This window comes from Rutidosis leptorrhynchoides, chromosome 4 (assembly GCF_046630445.1).
Source record: "Rutidosis leptorrhynchoides isolate AG116_Rl617_1_P2 chromosome 4, CSIRO_AGI_Rlap_v1, whole genome shotgun sequence".
In the NCBI taxonomy this organism is placed as follows: Eukaryota; Viridiplantae; Streptophyta; class Magnoliopsida; order Asterales; family Asteraceae; genus Rutidosis; species Rutidosis leptorrhynchoides.
In genome coordinates, this window is record NC_092336.1 from 249,077,329 (window position 1) to 249,090,822 (window position 13,494).

Genomic DNA, 13,494 nt, shown 5'->3' on the forward strand with positions numbered 1-13,494 from the left:
AGTACTCCAGTTCAAATTTCCGATAATCCATTTTTTGAACCCGACCTCACAATTGAGAATCCGGAGAATATTCAGGGACGATTCATAGATCCTGAACCACTAAACTTTCCTCCGGAACCACCAATCATTCAAACAGAGATTGTTGAAGAACGAACCATTAAATCAGAATCCTCTAGTGATTCCGATTCAACAAATTCAATTATGGAGAATCTGGAACCTTTAAGTATGGAAGACCAAATGAGAGCTAAACACACTGGCCAAGGTCACGCAATTACTCATCCTGATATTAATGCGCCAGATTATGAAATCAAAGGACAAATTCTACACATGGTGACTAATCAATGCCAATTTAGTGGTGCGCCGAAGGAAGATCCAAATGAACATCTTCGTACCTTTAATAGAATCTGCACTCTATTTAAAATCCGAGAAGTGGAGGATGAACAGATATATCTCATGTTATTTCCCTGGACTTTAAAGGGAGAAGCCAAAGATTGGTTGGAATCGTTACCTGAAGGGGCGATTGATACATGGGATGTTTTAGTTGAAAATTTTCTTAAACAATTCTTTCCTGCATCTAAAGCCGTAAGACTTCAAGCAGAAATTGTTACGTTTACACAGAAACCGAATGAAACTCTATATGAGGCGTGGAAAAGATTTGGAAAGTTATTGAGAGGATGTCCGCAACATGGTTTAGATACCTGTCAAATAGTACAAATATTCTACCTAGGATGCGACATCACTACAAGGAAAGACATCGATATAGCAGCTGGTGGTTCTATTATGAAGAAAACAGAAACTGATGCTTACAAAATTATTGATAACACTGCTTCCCACTCACATGAGTGGCACCAAGAAAAAGATATCGTTAGATCATCTAAAGCAGCTAGAGCCGATTCTAGCCATGACTTAGATTCCATTTCCGCAAAGATAGATGCTGTCGAGAGACGAATGAAAAAGATGACTAAGGATATTCACTCAATACGAATTAGTTGTGAGCAGTGTGGAGGACCACATTTGACAAAAGATTGTCTCAGTATTGAACTTACAATGGAACAAAGAGAGAATATTTCATACATAAACCAAAGGTCTGGAAATAATTATCAGAATAATTATCAACCGCCAAGACCGATCTACAATCAAAATCAGAATTATAATCGAAATATTCCATACAACAACCAACAAGGTCCTAGCAATCAACAAGTATCCAACAATACTTACAACCAGCAAAGACCTAATTTTCAAAACAAACCACCACAACCCGATGATAAAAAGCCGAATTTAGAAGATATGATGACGAAGCTAGTTGAAACTCAAACGCAGTTTTTCACATCTCAAAAACAAACTAATGAACAAAATGCTCAAGCATTTAGAAATCAACAAGCTTCTATTCAAAATCTGGAACAAGAAGTAAGTAACCTAGCAAGATTAATAGGTGAAAGAAAACCGGGAAGTCTACCTAGTGATACAAATGCTAACCCCCGGAATGAAACAGCTAAAGCTATTACCACAAGAAGTGGTACAACACTTAAACCACCTGAAATACCTGTAATTTCTGATGAAACTATTCCTACTCCACAAGAACCACAACCTGATCAAGATAAGGAAAAAGAACCGGTAGTTGAGAAGGTTAATGAAGATAACACAGTTAAGGCTAAACCTTATGTTAAACCATACCAACCACCACTTCCTTACCCGAGTAAAATGAAGAAAGAGAAACTTGAAGCCGAGCAATCCAAATTCTTGGATATGTTTAAACAGATAAATGTAAATCTTCCTTTCATTGATGTGATTTCAGGAATGCCTAGATATGCTAAATTCTTGAAAGATCTGATCACGAATAGAAAGAAAATGGAAGAACTCTCGGCTGTTACTATGAACGCTAATTGTTCAGCAGTGCTGTTGAATAAGATACCAGAAAAACTATCTGATCCAGGAAGTTTCACAATTCCATGTTTTCTGGGTAGTCTTAGTTCAATAGAAGCATTGGCAGACTTAGGTGCTAGTATAAATCTAATGCCGTATTCACTATACGCTAAACTAGACCTTGGAGAATTGAAACCAACAAGAATAAGCATACAACTAGCCGATCGATCAATAAAATATCCTAGAGGGATAATGGAGAACATGCTAGTTAAAGTTGGTACTTTAGTATTTCCAGTAGATTTTGTTGTTCTGGACATGGAAGAAGATTCTCAAGTTCCTCTCATATTAGGAAGACCATTCTTAAACACGGCTAAAGCAATGATAGACGTGTTTGGTAAGAAATTGACCATAAGTATAGAGGACGAGAGTGTTACCTTTTCAGTTGATAGAGCAATGCAACAACCACAATCTGCAGAGGATACATGTTATTATATTCAAACTATATATGCACATGCAGAATTATTAGAAGAATTTCCAGAATTACAAGGAACAGGAGAATGTTCTTTAGGAGAAGGTAATGAACCAATTAATGAAGCTGAAATATTAGCTACACTTATAGCTAATGGATATGAACCAACAACAGAAGAAATTCAAATGCTAAAAGAAGAAGACAGATATCGATATAAATCATCGATAGAAGAACCTCCAAAATTAGAGTTAAAGCCACTTCCAAACCATTTGGAATACGCTTATTTACATGGTGAATCTGAATTACCTGTAATAATATCGTCTTCTCTTACTGAAAATGAGAAATCACAACTCATTTCTGTGTTGAAAGCTCATAAACCAGCCATTGCATGGAAGATTCATGATATTAAAGGAATAAGTCCTTCGTATTGCACACATAAAATCCTTATGGAAGAAGGTCATAAAACGTATGTGCAACGCCAATGAAGACTAAATCCGAATATGCAAGATGTAGTTAAGAAAGAAATTATTAAACTGCTAGATGCAGGTTTAATATATCCAATTTCTGATAGTCCATGGGTAAGCCCAGTTCAATGCGTGCCTAAGAAGGGTGGCATGACTGTCATTACAAATGAGAAAAATGAGCTTATTCCTACTAGGACTGTAACAGGATGGTGTGTATGTATTGATTATAGAAAATTAAATAATGCCACCAGAAAAGATCACTTTCCCTTACCTTTCATTGATCAAATGTTGGAAAGATTAGCCGGAAATAGTTACTATTGTTTTCTAGATGGATTTTCCGGATATTTTCAAATTCCAATAGCACCCGAGGACCAAGAGAAAACCACGTTCACGTGCCCTTATGGTACTTTTGCTTACAAACGCATGCCATTTGGACTTTGCAACGCCCCTGCAACCTTTCAAAGGTGCATGATGGCGATTTTTCACGACATGATAGAAGAATGCATGGAAGTTTTCATGGATGACTTTTCAGTCTTCGGTGATACATTTGAATCATGTCTAGTTAATCTGGAACGAATGCTTATTAGATGCGAACAATCAAATCTAGTTCTTAATTGGGAGAAATGCCATTTCATGGTTAAAGAAGGCATCGTTCTTGGACATAAAATCTCAAAGGAAGGAATTGAAGTGGATAGAGCTAAAGTAGATGTAATTACTAAACTTCCACATCCCACCAATGTTAGAGGAGTTAGAAGTTTTCTAGGGCATGCCGGTTTTTACCGACGTTTCATAAAAGATTTTTCTAAAATTGCCACTCCTATGAATAAACTCCTAGAAAAGGATGCTCCACTCATCTTTTCAGATGAATGTATCAAATCTTTTAATATTCTTAAAGAAAAACTCACTAATGCGCCGATCATGATAACACCAAATTGGAATCTACCATTTGAACTAATGTGCGATGCAAGTGATTTTGCAATGGGAGCTGTTTTAGGACAAATGATTGAAAAAAGATTTCAACCTATATATTATGATAGTAAGACGTTACAAGGAGCACAAACAAATTACACAACTACTGAAAAAGAACTCCTTGCTATTGTCTTTGCTTTTGACAAATTTCGATCATATCTCGTTCTAGCAAAAACGGTGGTCTATACCGACTATTCTGCTCTTAGATACCTATTTTCGAAACAAGATGCTAAACCAAGATTAATCCGTTGGATCTTACTCTTACAAGAGTTCGATATTGAAATCCGGGATAAAAAAGGAGCAGAAAATCTCGCCGCTGATCATCTTTCTCGTCTTGAAAATCCCGAATTAGAAGTCTAAATGAATCGGCCATACAAGACAACTTTCCTGATGAATATTTATTGAAGATAGATTATAATGAAATTCCATGGTTTGCAGACTATGCAAACTACTTAGTTTGTGGATTCCTTGAAAAAGGATTGTCGTACCAAAAACGAAAGAAATTCTTTAGTGATATAAAACACTATTTCTGGGAAGATCCACATCTTTTTAAAAGTTGTCCAGATGGAATAATACGCCGATGTGTATTTGGAGATGAAGCTAGTAAAATTATAAACCATTGTCACACAGGACCACAGGAGGGCATTATGGGCCTCAATTAACAGCAAGAAAAGTTTATGAAGCTGGATTCTATTGGCCTACAATTTACAAAGACGCACACCTTCTTTGCAAATCCTGTGATGCTTGTCAAAGGGCCGGAAAAATAAGTCAACGTGATGAAATGCCATAAAATGTCATCCAAGTATGTGAAGTATTTGACATTTGGGGTATTGACTTTATGGGTCCATTTCCAAAATCTCATAATAATCTCTACATTCTCGTTGCCATTAATTATGTATCTAAATGGGCGGAAGCACAAGCTCTCCCAACTAATGATGCACGAGTTGTAGTCAACTTTTTAAAACGTCTTTTTGCAAGGTTTGGAACACCGAAAGCTTTAATAAGTGATCGGGGAACTCATTTCTGTAATAATCAACTTGAGAAAGTTCTTAAAAGATATGGAGTAACTCATAAAATCTCCACTGCATATCATCCGCAAACAAGTGGACAAGTTGAAAATACCAACCGAGCTTTAAAACGTATTTTAGAGAAAACCGTAGGATCAAATCCGAAGGAATGGTCCATTAAATTGGAGGATGCACTCTGGGCTTTTAGAACAGCCTACAAAACTCCAATTGGAACCACACCTTTTAGACTTGTTTACGGAAAAGCATGTCATCTTCCAGTAGAAATTAAACACAAAGCATTTTGGGCTTTGAAGACATGTAATCTTGATATGCATGAAGCTGGACGTCTACGATTAAGTCAACTAAACGAATTAGAAGAATTAAGACATGAAGCATACGAAAATTCGTTAATCTATAAAGAAAGAACGAAGAAATTGCATGATAAAAGAATCAGAAGTTTAAAAGAATTTAAAGAAGGAGACAGAGTTCTTCTTTTCAATTCACGATTCAAGCTATTTCCTGGAACATTGAAATCAAGATGGTCTGGACCATTCATAGTCAAAAGAGTTTTCCCATACGGAACAGTAGAATTAATAAATTCAAATGGGATTGAATTTAAAGTTAATGGTCATAGAGTTAAACACTACATAGATAGTCCGATGGAATTCGACAATGAAGTTAATCACAATTTCGATACCACAGCTAACTAAGTGTGGGGTGAATCAAGTCTTTAAAGGATAATATGTATTTCTGTTAGAGTTAGATTGTCTGTTTTCGTGTAGTTCTTGAAAACGGAACCCGAATGGTCTTTCCCTAGCAGACCCTAAAGAACTAGTCTTCTCCCCCCATTCTGAATTTTTATTTTTTTTAGGAAATGAAGACTGCCTGTGAACTAAACCATGGTCTAATGCTACACGCTTTGATCACTAAACGTAATAATGACACACTACCGAGTGAAATAGTATCAGTAATCAGAGAAAGATTGGACGGAGTAAGAAAAGAGTCCAGATGCGAAGATAATAAGTTACAATTTGGTAAAGGAAAATCAAAATCCGCAGCGAAAAGAAGAGCACGACAGCTAGAAAGATGTCACAAATAATGGTCACATGGAGGTAAATGTTCAAATAATCAAACCTATTTAAATACCGAATTTGTTACTTTATGCAGAGACGGACCGTTCATATGTTTAGAAGAAAAAACACTGAATGCTCGAGGTTACGCCTATGTAGCCATGGAAAACCAATTAAACCGACTATCTTATGAATGGGATAGATCATATAACTAAGAATACTATCTCACAGGTAAGTCTGTACAGTTTTTATTTTTATTTTTAACCTTTTGATAATAAACGCTAATTTGTTCCCTATAAAGTATTAAATTGATATTAAATAAAATTAGGTTTGGCGACCGAAATTATTGATATCATACAAAAATTTATTACATCACTGCGAAATTTAATGTTTATTCTTAAGGTATAAATATCTTTAATCAATCAACCCAAAATATTTCAAAAATTCGTCATGAGTTAAATTAGGTTATGGAACCGAAATTAGTTTACCGAAAAGAGGGGCGCATATTTTTGATAATATTTGATTGATTAAAGTGGGATAAAAAGCCAAAAAGATTTTTAATTTTATTTTTACCATGTTTTTAAAATTAATATATAAATCTTAAATTAATATTGTAAACTTTGTAAAATCAATATATTTAAAATTGTAAATATTTGAAAAATTAATATAAGTTTGGTGTGAATTTATAATATGAATTTTTAAATTAAGTTTGGTGTGAATTTTTAATTTTTAAAATATGAATTTTATTTTTATGCATTTTAAATTGTAAGTTTGGTGTGAATTTTTAATATTAATTTTGAATTTTATATTTAAGTTGTGTGAATTTAAAAACAAAAATTTACTTTATTTATCTAAGTTAAAAATATGATTTTTAAAATTCGTCGTAAGTTGAAGACTAGGTCATTGAACCGAAATTGCTTTACCCAAGGGAGGGACGAGAACTTTTATTATCATTATTTTTAATCTTATTGAATTAAAGTATGCCAAAAACATAAAAAAAAATCAAAAATCTAAGCTTTTAAAACAATCGCTTGAAAAAGACAAATTTTAAAATTTTGTTGAAGGACGGACTAGGACATCGATCCGAAACGACCTCGTTCTAAATAACAAGGGAAACAAAATTTTAAAATTAATTGCTTAATTGTTTTAATTAGTATAAGATGTTTAAAAAAAAAATACAAACTCCGCGACTCGCGGAGTTTGAAGGGTAAAAACACCGCAAGTCGCGGAGGGACCAAAATACAGAAAAAAATAAAACGCCAAAACTGATCAGTTGCACAACCCAACACACCACAAAAAAACACAAAAATAAACTGCGAAATAAACCCGAAAAAACTCGAAAAAACACTCCCAAATTCACAATTTTTGACCGTTAATCATCAAATCTTTTACTAAAATCATGTTAAGAAGGATGCTATCAAGGAATTACTCAAGAAAAACGGTAAATTTCTACACCTAAACACCATTTAATCCGAAAATTGGTGTTCTTGAGCAATTTTATACCCAATTTGATTTTGATGCTTTTTAATGTAATTATGCTTAAATTGTTTATGTATTATGCTTGTATAACCTAGATTGATGCTATTTAACATGATTAGAAGCCTTAAACTTCAGATTTTGAGTAATCTAGGGTTTGTGTTCTTGAGCAAATTTGGGGCTTTTTGATATAAACAGGTTATGGCCGATTTTTGTCATGAATTGTTGCTAAATTAAGTAGTGTAACATGTTTAGGTAGTTAAATGATCCAAACTTTGAGCCTAAACATAATTTTGAGAATTAAAATGGACTTTTTCAAGTCTAAAATTCATGAACTTGATTTTTGAGAGATAATGCCATTTGAAACTTGTTTAATTGCTAGTAATGATTATTTTGACATGTTATTTGAGTTGAATGCTTATGAACTTGGCGAACATTTTCGTATATGCTTATTTGAAAAAGTGTAGATTTGATAAAAATATGAAAATGAGCTTAAGTTTGATATAAATTGATCATGTCATTGTAATTATTTTGATTGATGATTTTGCTGACACTAATGCATATTTGGATGCACAAAAATTGTGTTTGATGTGTTTTGCAGACTGAAAGGGGTGAATCTTCATCCCAAGCTCGCAATGCTCCTGCTGAGAATGCAGAACAACAGGAGGTGGATAACTACTACAAACAAGATATACCTCATCCAGTCATGACATTTTCTGATATGCACTTGGAAGATTTGCACCCGAACCTGAAATTTGACAGACTTAGGATAGATTATCCAAAATACCAAAGGGGTTTGCATACTCTTCATTCTAAAGCTGTTGAAGTACCTAGGGTCATAGAATGGGGACCATTAGAAGCTGTAGAATTGGCCGGGCTAATTAGGGAATTACTTGCACAGAGGTATGGTAATTCTACTTTTAATGATTGGGTACGGTTATTCAACATGCGTAGACCTGTATATAAAGTATGGTGTGAAGAATTGTTGTGTAGTATAGAATTAAATGATCGGGTAGCTAGTTTAACCGATCGATCTTTTATTAGATTTTTGTTAGGAGGTTCGATGCGCCACATGTCTTTACTAGACATGGCTCGGGCTTTACGTATATATACGCCTGAGGAGTTAGCATCTGCCGATTGTAGAGGGTTGATATTGAACGGTAGGAAGATAGACGAAAATTTTGATACGCATGGTGTATGGAGTCAAATGACTAGCCATCACCGATTTAAAGGGGAAAATTACTCTTATTTGGATATAGATAGAGCTGAATTAAGAGTAATTCATTGGTTTTTAGCCAATTCGATTACACAACGAGGTAAGAACAAGGAAAAGGTAAATGAACAGGATTTGTTTTACCACATGTGTATTCGAGACTCACAAAACGCTGTAAGTATACCTTATTGTGTGGGTTATTATTTATCAGCTATGGTTAGGGGGATGAGACCGCATAGCATAATAGGAGGTGGTATATTTATTACTTTGATTGCTGAATATCTCGGTGTGGATATAAGTCGGGGGGGATTATTAGTCGAAGAACCAGAACCCCGAGATACAATAGGTTTAAATGTATACCATGGTGCGAAAGTTTTGAAGAGGCGAAATAACGCCGCAGTACGATATAATGGTAGACATCCACAGGTTGAGAGAAACCAACAGCAAGGTAATGTAATAGGGGGAAATGAAATGGCAGAAATGCAAAGGTTTATAGCTTCACAAGAGTATGAAAATGCTAGATAGAGCATTTGAAGATTGGCAAGTTCATCAAAACCAAATCATAGCTTATTGCCAACATATAGGTAGAAACTATATTCCTACTCCATCGCCCATATTCCCTCCCTGGTCTATAGAGATCCAACCACCGTATCCTACGTATAACCCAGCCAAAGCATTTTATAACACATATGGTTATGCATGGAACCCCTACTGATATCAGTATCATCCCTAGTCTACTTAGTTTTATTTATTTTAAAATTTGTAATGTTGATACGTTTAATACTTATGTTAATATTGTAATAGTTTTTATAATTTTCTAACTTTTATTATTAGATTTTAATAATTTTTGAATGTGGGGTAATATACCAAACTTCAAAAATATATATATATGTTTGCAGTTTATCTTATGTATACAACAGTGTAAAACAACGCATTTTCAAAGACTGGCATTAAGTTCAGCAAAAGCAACTAATTTTGACGACAAGATGCAAAATATATGTGAAATAACAACAAGATGGAATGAACAAATGATATGCACCATTTATCATTCAACACAAACACAAATATGTTTGGAAACTTTGGTAAAATTTAATCATTTTCACACAAATCACCCTCAATAATTTAAATTGTTACTGATTTCTTGCAAATGAGGGCATTGCAAGATCTTAAGTGTGGGAAGCGGTTAAATTCTTTCGGATTTTTAAAATTTTTATCTTAAACACTTGGTTACCATTAAAAATACTAGTAAAGCAGTAATTGTATTAGAATCTAGTGCTCTCTGATAATAAAGAACAGCCCTAGTCTTATATACTGACTACCCAATTCTAGTAAAATTTTTCAAAATTTTCAATTAAATGAACTCAAAATCATGTTTATACATATTTATGAACGATAAAACTAGGTTTTAACACCGAAATTATTGTTACCTCGGAAAGGACATAAATTGAGAAACAAACCAAAATGTTAAAATTCATTTAAAATAGAATAGAGAACAATAAAAAGGAAAATAAAAGCCAAGTGTGGGAAAAATTACCAAGTTATCTTAAACATATGTCACATATTTCTGTAAAAAATAACTGAAAATACTTTTGCTTTGGACTAACCTAAACTGTTTTACCCGATGAAAGAAAAGAAGAGATGGATCTACACGATGAATCAATTCCATCGTTAAAAGGAAGTAAAGTCTTTCGAAAAAGAAACGCGCTTCTTGATTTAGGTCAGGAAGTTGTCGTCCAGACCAGCTATAGGTTGACGAAAAATCTAGAAAAGTCATCACTAAAATCAGCAGGAAATCCACGGACCTCAGCATCAAACAGGGTCGCCAAGTGGTCAGATTCATCCTAACCATGAGAAGGATTTATCTCGTACAATGGGGGGGACACCGTGCAAATTAGCTTGATAATACTAATGAATCAGATCCCCAGAAAGGATAATCTCCTTAAAGATCAAAAATCAGCTTTTAAGCCTGATATTACTCAATCCTTGAGATTGACTTTAAAGATTGAGAATTACAAACTCATGGAATTCAATGATATCTAAACTCGAGCCTGAACGGGAAAATATTTTTATCAAAATTACAAACCGATTTGTTTTCTGAAAACCCATTTTCACTGCGTTCATTACCATTGAACATAAAATTCTAGGAATTCACCTAGAATTCATTAGGTCACCTGAACTAAATCGGGTGTCAACCGTAAGAACGGTGGTTGCATAGCATGGTCAAAGACAGGACCTTGTGCCAGACCGAAAAATTATAAGGGTGAGCTTTACTATTGCTCCTACAAAGGATAGTAATTGCGTCCGACACGTTATAGACCATAATTAAAAGCATGTCAGGGGACATTGCCTTAACAGTTGCTTGTTCAACGCTTTCCTTTACAACCGGACGGTAGTTTACCGAAAGGTAATATACGGGACAAGTAAACTGGATGTGTTGCTTTCCTAATACAAGGTTAGTAAGTGGGTGACACAAAACCATAAGTTTTGAGCTAAAATTTTCAAATATGAAACCCACCAAACCCACAAAAATAATTTGCAAACACCGGTGAAGGGTTATTCCGGAAAACTTATCTAGGGTAAAAACTAGATTTAATTTTCAAAAGATCAAATGTTTTCATAAAGATCCAATTTCCTTAATGGATCTAAATTTTTATAGTCATGTGGGACTGTAAACCATATCGTTACTACCATTGTTTATACCGCCGTATAGAAATCACTGATGTACAAAGTGTGAAGAATAAAGAAGTGATTCTAGTATTTCAAGACTATATTGCTTGAGGACAAGCAACGCTCAAGTGTGGGAATATTTGATAATGCTAAAAACGAACATATATTTCATAGCATTATTCCTCAAGAAAGACAAGCTTTTAGTTGCAATTGTTCTATTTACAAGTGATATTCGTTTAAATAATAAAAGGTGAAGATAAAAGACAGATTCGACAAATTGAAGACGCAAACGACCAAAAAGCTCAAAAGTACAAAATACAATCAAAGAGGTTCCTATTATTGATAAGAAACGTCTCGAAATTACAAGAGTACAAGATTCAAAACGCAAAGTACAAGATATTAAATTGTACGCAAGGACGTTCGAAAATCTGGAACCGGGACCAGAGTCAACTCTCAACGCTCGACGCAACGGACTAAAAATTACGAGTCAACTATGCACATAAATATAATATAATATTTAAATAATTCTTATAATTATTTAAATATTATAATATATTAAAAATTCGTCGGCAAAGAAAGACTCCAAAGTTGGTGAGCTGGAAAATCAAACTCCGCGACTCGCGGAGTTTGAAGGCAAAAATTGCCGCGAGTCGCGGAGCCCCAAATTCTGAAACCGCCTATAAAAGCAAACGCAGTTTGATCGCAAAAATCAAAATATATATCCATCCATCTATCTATACGTAAATATATATATATATATATAATTTATATTTTAATTTTAATTTTAATTTTAAATCCTAATAATAAGGGTATGGTAGCGAATATTGTAAGGGTGTAAGTCAAAATTCTGTCCGTGTAACGCTACGCTATTTTTAATCATTGTAAGTTATGTTCAACCTTTTTAATTTAATGTCTCATAACTAAGTTATTATTATGCTTATTTAATCCGAAGTAATCATGATGTTGGGTTAATTACTAAAATTGGGTAATTGGGCTTTGTACCATAATTGGGGTTTGGACAAAAGAACGACACTTGTGGAAATTAGACTATGGGCTATTAATGGGCTTTATATTTGTTTAACTAAATGATAGTTTGTTAATGTTAATATAAAGATTTATAATTGGACGTACCCATAAATTACCATATACACTCGATCGGACACGATGGGCGAGGTATTTATATGTACGAATAATCGTTCATTTAACCGGACACTGGAATGGATTAATAGCCACTAGAATTATTAAAACAGGGGTGAAATTATGTACAAGGACACTTGGCATAATTGTTAACAAAGTATTAAAACCTTGGGTTGCACTCAGTCGACATCCTGGTGTAATTATTAAACAAAGTATTAAAATCTTGTTACAGTTTAAGTCCCCAATTAGTTGGAATATTTGACTTCGGGTATAAGGATAATTTGACGAGGATACTCGCACTTTATATTTATAACTGATGGACTGTTATGGACAAAAACTAGACGGACATATTAAATAATCCAGGACAAAGGACAATTAACCCATGGGCATAAAACTAAAATCAACACGTCAAACATCATGATTACGGAAGTTTAAATAAGCATAATTCTTTTATTTCATATTTAATTTCCTTTATTTTATATTTAATTGCACTTCTAATTATTGCATTTTTATTGTTATTGTATTTAATTGCACTTTTAATTATCGTACTTTTTAATTATCGCAAGTTTATTTTATCGCACTTTTATTATTCGCAATTTCATTATCGTTATTTACTTTACGCTTTAAATTAAGTCTTGTATTTATTTATTATTTTACATTTGGTTTTAACTGCGACTAAAGTTTTAAAATCGACAAACCGGTCATTAAACGGTAAAAATCCCCCTTTATAATAATAATATTACTTATATATATATTTGTATTTTTATAAAAGTAAACTATTATAGCGTTAAGCTTTGTTTAAAGATTTTCCCTGTGGAACGAACCGGACTTACTAAAAACTACACTACTGTGTGATTAGGTACACTGCCTATAAGTGTTGTAGCAAGGTTTAAGTATATCCATTCTATAAATAAATAAATATCTTGTGTAAAATTGTATCTTATTTAATAGTATTTCCTTGTAAAATATAAAGCTATTTTATATACACCTCGCATAACATCAATAAACTTAAAACAGTAAAACGTATTAAAAATGTTGTAAATATATTTTGAACATACTTTGATATATATGTACATATTTGTTATAGGTTCGTGAATCGACCAGTGGCTAAGTCTTACTTCCCGACGAAGTAAAAATCTGTGAGAGTGAGTTATAGTCC

At 33.5% G+C, this 13,494-nt stretch overlaps 1 non-coding gene across 1 annotated transcript; it reads right to left on the reverse strand.

The window, feature by feature from the left end:
- Nucleotides 1–585: 585 nt before the first annotated feature.
- LOC139846024 (small nucleolar RNA R71) lies at nucleotides 586–692 on the reverse strand. The gene has a single exon (XR_011758771.1). It is a non-coding gene; the product is annotated as a small nucleolar RNA R71 (small nucleolar RNA).
- Between the last annotated feature and the right edge of the window lie 12,802 nt (nucleotides 693–13,494).